The sequence below is a fragment of the Marmota monax genome, unplaced genomic scaffold (genome assembly GCF_021218885.2).
Source record: "Marmota monax isolate L192 unplaced genomic scaffold, Marmota_monax_Labrador192_F-V1.1 WCK01_AAM20220418_F8-fsc00046, whole genome shotgun sequence".
Lineage (NCBI taxonomy): Eukaryota > Metazoa > Chordata > Mammalia > Rodentia > Sciuridae > Marmota > Marmota monax.
Window position 1 is genome coordinate 4563073 of NW_026692486.1, and position 6291 is coordinate 4569363.

Here is a 6291-nt window from a genome sequence, read left to right on the forward strand (position 1 = left end):
AACATATATATTGTATATTTATGGTTTTTGTAAGTCTGCATGTATAATTTTAATAAACATTCCTTGGAAATATTTATAATATAGTTTACATAGACATAGATAGCTATATTGAATGGAATTTTATTTCTTAATAATATCACACTTTTTTAAAATCTGAAAGATGGTCTTTGGATCAAATGTGTACATAATTAAAATGACTTATTTAACTTCTTAGTGTTTCAATTTCCTCATCTTTAAAATGAGAGAATGAAACTATAACATCCAAATGATTTTAAAACTCTAATACTGTATGAGAAAAAAAAAAAAAACTCAACAGTTACTAAGATAATGGGGACAAAAAGAAATAGGTTTTAGTTCTTCAGAAACCTCCATGACATTTGAGGCGTCCAGCATGGATTGTATGTCTTGCTGAAATTGCAATCACAAGAACTGCAAATATTCTTAGATTTGTTTTGGCATGACATACAATACATTTCTTTTACCAATTTTGACTACCCACTGAAGTCTAGACTCTCAAATTCTTCAACATTCATATTCACTGCCTGAGGAAAAATGCATGGGTAGAACAGGGAATGAGAATATGGCATTTAATTATTAAATCAGTACATGTGCCTGACTTGCAGAAGCTAGGTACAATTTAAATCTGGTTAAAGGGAGCCAATCATCCATTCTCTGAATCTCTGAAAGCGTGCAATCATTCCTTTTGCATTTGAAGACTTTTGAAGGCTACAACCGTCTAGTGTATAACTAATTAACTAAAAATGAAAACATTCCATTTGCATTGGGAACATATTTGACCTTTTTCTTGTGAACTTTTCAAACAGTGTTGTAGTATGACAGACATTTTCTTTCTACATAGTCACCTGAAGGTCTTATGATCCTACATAAAGTCATGCAGGATGGAAAAAAAAATAAATACTGTTTCTTTTTTTTCCCTCTTAAGTATGCAAAACAGTTATATTTTTTATTTTGTTTTACCTTGTAATCTGATTTTGCTATAAGCTTTTTCAGACATCAGTGTTAGCTATAATTAAAGATACTGTTTTGATGTGAGCTCAAAATTATTCAAAGGATGATGCTATGTACCAAGTATGCATTATCTCACTTAAAATTCTCAAAAATCCTAAGACATGTATTATTATGACATCTATATTACAACTATGAAGAAACTTGAAACATAATTTTTGAAGGTTACATATGCTATAAATATTGTTGCTTGACATTGAATCCAAAAGTTTTGCTGGCCTCAAAGGTCAATCTTATAAGCATAGCATAGGGCTCAGTATGCTTACTACACACCAAAACATACATATTTTGGTCTCCTTAAGTACATGATTAAACCGAAAGAAGAAGCAATTATCCCATTAGAGCTGCAAAAGATAGAAGAAAGTGTTTTTCATACCACAAAAAAGTCAGTTCAAGAAAACTCTTCTCAGTTAATTTGTTAGCATTCTTTTTCTTTCTTTCTTTTTTTAATGCCAGAATCACCTTTACAAGCATTTAGTAAGATGTCTTCAGTGTACTGCATTCTACTTCAACAGTTTCAAGAGAGAGATACATGCAATAAAAACACTGTCTTTCTATATGTGTGGCTCTTCTGACCTTCCAGTAGAAGGCTAGTGAAGGAATAAGCATATATTCTTTTTTAATTTTGAAGTGTCCATTCCTGACTTTCTCGTTAGATTTGAAGTTTGCCAAATTCCCAAGTAGGATAGTAGCATTATTGGTAATGTTTGTATGGGTTCTATCTTTGTGGATTGAGCAGAAACTGCTCCTTGATGTAGGCAAATTTCATTCCAAACCACATAATTACCCAGAAATGAAGAAAAATACCTCATTAATAGAGTATCTTTCTCTTTAAAGCAAATGAATGTGAAGAGTTTCACTTAATACAATGCAGACAATAAATTGCACTCACATTCTGAGTGGCTTTCTCGGAGACTCCCTAAGGGCTTTAGAAAAATTAAAAATTCTTAACAGCAACATCAAACATCAGTTACTTTGGTTTAGATTTTAAAACAGAAATTGATTTAGCATTTTAGATCTCCAATGGGGATTGCTTCTGCATTCATGAAAGCTGCTGTTAGAGGTAGAAATGCCATTCAACCAACAGCTGCTGATCCAGGCAAAGACTTTTATAGTTTCCAGGAAATCACAAAGATGCTTCCATAACTGCAGGCATTGACCAAACCAATCTGTGAGAGTTGGAGATGGAAATTTGAATACATGGTTATTAGTGCAGAGAGCAGTTGGCACAAGTGTCCTGGGACTGTCCTTATCTCTCCTTCTTACTGTTATTACTATTATTTCTTTAAAGCCCCACCCATAGTAGCAGAAGATGATGTGAAAAACAATAAAATTATGTACTTATTGCAAATGCTATCTCGTGCTTATGATTTAAAGTATCACACCTGTCCTAATCATCTCAGAGGCAGATATGGAATAATGTATAATAAAATGTTGGAGAGATCAGTTCTAGTATTCACAGTCATACTAAAAATAACTCTGCTTGACAGATGGAGTAGCTTTTGTGAACATTGAAAGTTTTTAGGAGTAAGTGGTAAATGGAATGCATTTTGTAATTCTTAGTAAAATTTACCTAACAAGAAATAGGAAAGAATGTACCTAAGAAAAGAAATAGGAAGACAAAATATAAAGCAAAAAAAAAAAACAATAAAAAATAAAATAGCCTGATATTTGAATGTGGATCAAGCCATACTCTCAAGATATTATAGGGGAAGAAAAGTAAAAGTCATGAATGTAGAAGATCCTATGTGAGAGTAATGTCTTTGATTCGAATACCTAGAATCATCATATGCATGAGAAAGAGAGAAAGAGGGAAGAGGTCAGAAAATATATAACCAATGAGTTGATATCAGTAAGAATTTGAAAGAGAAAAAATTATAACTAATTAGATTACAGGAGACAAATAGAGGACAATCATATGTGATATAAGAAATGTTAACTTATTTAGATCTAATATTTCATGTAGGAACTAAGTATGTTGTAATAATCCTGAGTTTAGGGTAAGTTGCATAAAATTCAACACAAAATAAGAAGATGGGTATTATCTAATGCTTGATAAAATGGGGCTAATAATAATTTGGTGATTAAACTCCACAAATATTTAAATTTAAAGATCAAAGCTATATTTACAGTAGGATGAAAGTTTCTTGAGAAATAACAGTATTTTCACCAAATGCTGCTAGGACAACTGGATATAATAGTCAGGAGAATAAAGTTGTACAATATTTTCACATGTATTAAAATTCACACAGATAAAAAAAATTAATGGTAAAAGCTTAAAGTATAAAATGTAAAGAAAACATAGGCACACTTCTTGATGACCTTGGATTAGGCAATAGTTTCTACAATATAGCACCAAAAGCAGCAAGAACACAAGGGTGGAAATTTATAAATTGGGCTTCATCAAAATTAAGAAATCAAAACAAAACAAAAAATATTTTTTTGTTTCAAAGGCTACTACTATCAAAAGATAAAAAGACAACCCCAGAGTGAGAGGGAAATTTTGCAAAGACATGATAAGATGATTGTATATCACTTATATAAAGAATAGTAATGTCAATAATAATAAATAAAAGACAATATAATTTTTTAATGTGGAAAACACCCAAATGGTCATTTTTCTAAAGAAGATGCACAAATGTCCAATAAGCATGTGAAAGATGCCTAAAAATCAATAACCATCACAAAAATGCAAATCAAATCCATAAGATAGTATTTCATGTTTATTATAAGGGAAAAATTTAAAAAGATACTAATAAGTGGTGTTAACTAAGATTAGTAGAAATTCTATCCATTGTACAAACTCATGGGGATACAAAATGGCAGAACAACTTTGCATAACCATGTTGAAGTTATTCATAAATTTTAACTCAGAGTTACTATATGAACCAGCATTTCTTTCTTTCTTTATTTTTGATATGGGGGAATGAGTGAACCCAGGGGTGATTAACCACTGAACCACATCTCCAGTTCTTTTCGTTTATTTAATAATTTATTTTGAGATAGGGCCTCACTAAATTACTTAGGGCCTTGTTAAGTTGCTGAGTCTGGCTTGAACTTGTCAGTCTCCTGCCTCAGACTCCCAAGACACTGGGATTATAGGAAAACTATACCCAGCTGACCCAACATTTCTATTCCTAGGTACATACCCAAGATAAATGAAAATATATGCTACCATAAAAACATGGACATAAATGTTCATAACACTGTTCACAGGACCATTATTCATAATAACAAAAAAGTAATCAAATCCCAGGTGTCTGTGAACTAATCTTTGGATCAAAACAAGGTGGTATACACACATAATGGAATATTATTATTTGTCAGTGCAAAGAAATGAAGTATTGGTATATACTCTATGTATTAACATGAATATTTTAACATAGTTGAATAGTTTTTTTATTAAAATACTGAGTTTATTTCACATGTATATTTTTGTCACCCCATCATTTCCATGTCTGGCCACCACTACTACTATGTCCTATCATATAACATTCCATATATACTTAAAAACAAGCAAAGGTTGAAGTTCCATCCTTAAAAACTGAACAGGCATTTTGGACAACACATTCTTGGCAATGGAACCTGGAAAACATTTATCAAACACCTTGAGAAACGTTCTCACTTTGCGTCATAAAAAAGAACAGCCAGATATAAACTGTTATAGAAACAAATTAAAGGGTGTTTTGTTGTTGTTTGGTTTTTTGTTTGTTTGTTTTTGTTTTTTGCACTAGGGATTGAACCCAGGGCCTTGTGCATGCTAGGCAAGCACTTTACCAACTGAGCTATATCCCCAGCCCAAGATAGTAATTTTTAACAAACTGTTTAAACTGTTTTTCTTAAAGAGACTTCCTCTATTGCCAGAGAACTTCAATAGCCTCCTAGTCAGTCATCCAGAAGCAATTCTTCACAGAATTGACGAACTTGGTTTCCACTTTGGGAATACACCATCTTTTTCTATACTTGCTTGCATTTTTTTGGTTTAATGTCTTCTACAGAAGTAGGTCCTTTTGGTGTTTTAGGGTTTTTATTCCTGTTTTTTTGAAGGATTCTTGACCTTTTGATCTTGGTGTTTATAGTTTTGATTCTTTTCCATTCTGGTTTGATTTTTGTACATTTTTGCCTGGAGAATCTTGTATAGATTTCTTCACTGGAGCTTTTTCTTCAGTTTTCTCATCATCAAACTCATCATCAAATTCATCATCATCATCTTCATCAGCAGTAAGTTTTACTTTTTTTCTGGGGAATGTTGCTACCACTTCCAGGGGCAGATATTCTGACTCTGCATCTTCCTCCACAGCTACGAAGTGGTGCCCACTAATATGCACAATTTCACAACTGAACTGCAGTCCAACCTTAAGACCATAGGTGTTGTGATTTCAACACTCCCAGGGGAAATCGTTGGCTGTACATTTTCAAAGTTGTCAGTGTTATTTTATTCACACTGCCTTCATAATTCATGGCCTTTGCTTCAACAATGTACAACTCATCTTTTGCATCAGCCCCTTAACTGACTGTTCATAATGCTAACTGCTACTCATCACTATCCACCTTAAAGTGATCACCTTTGTCAGCCTTTAGCTCACAACTGAAAAGATAGTTCTGGGGCCCCAGGAGGCTCATGTCTATATCCATCGAATCTTCCATGGGGTAGTAGCACACTTAGGTGGAAGATAAGATGGACAGAAAATGGGCTGCTGCCCTAGAGAAGAGATGCACAGTATGGACATAGTTTAATCTTGAAATTATGTGGTAAGTAAAAGAAAACAGCCTAAAAGATCACATATGGTAGGTTTCCATTTATAAGTAATGTTCAGAAGAGCCAAATCTATAGAGACAGAAAGTAGATTAATATGTGCCTTGTGTTGGGGAGAAGTGGAAAGTAACTGTTAAATGTATATGGGGTTTCTTTTGGGGGTGATAAAAATGTTCTAAAGATATTATGGTGATATTTGCACAATGCTATGAGGATACTAAAATCCACGGAATTGGATGCTTTCAGTCTGTGAACCAAATAGTATGTGAATTATATCTGAGTTATATAGTTATAAAGCAAAATAATATAAATGGGTTGCAGATATTTCATTGACAGTTTAAATAGTCTCTGCTCTACAAGGAAAACAAAACCAGATGCAAAAAATGAAAGAATAATAAAAATATTACTCTAAAAAACAAGAATGCCATTACAACTCGACTGTTTTAGGTAAAGTTGAACATGTTTCAAAAAGTAACATGGTATACAAGATGTTAACTGATCAATCCTTA

General features: G+C 32.7%; 1 pseudogene; it reads right to left on the reverse strand.

The window, feature by feature from the left end:
- Nucleotides 1-4880: 4880 nt before the first annotated feature.
- LOC124091929 (nucleophosmin-like) lies at nucleotides 4881-5673 on the reverse strand (annotated as a pseudogene).
- Between the last annotated feature and the right edge of the window lie 618 nt (nucleotides 5674-6291).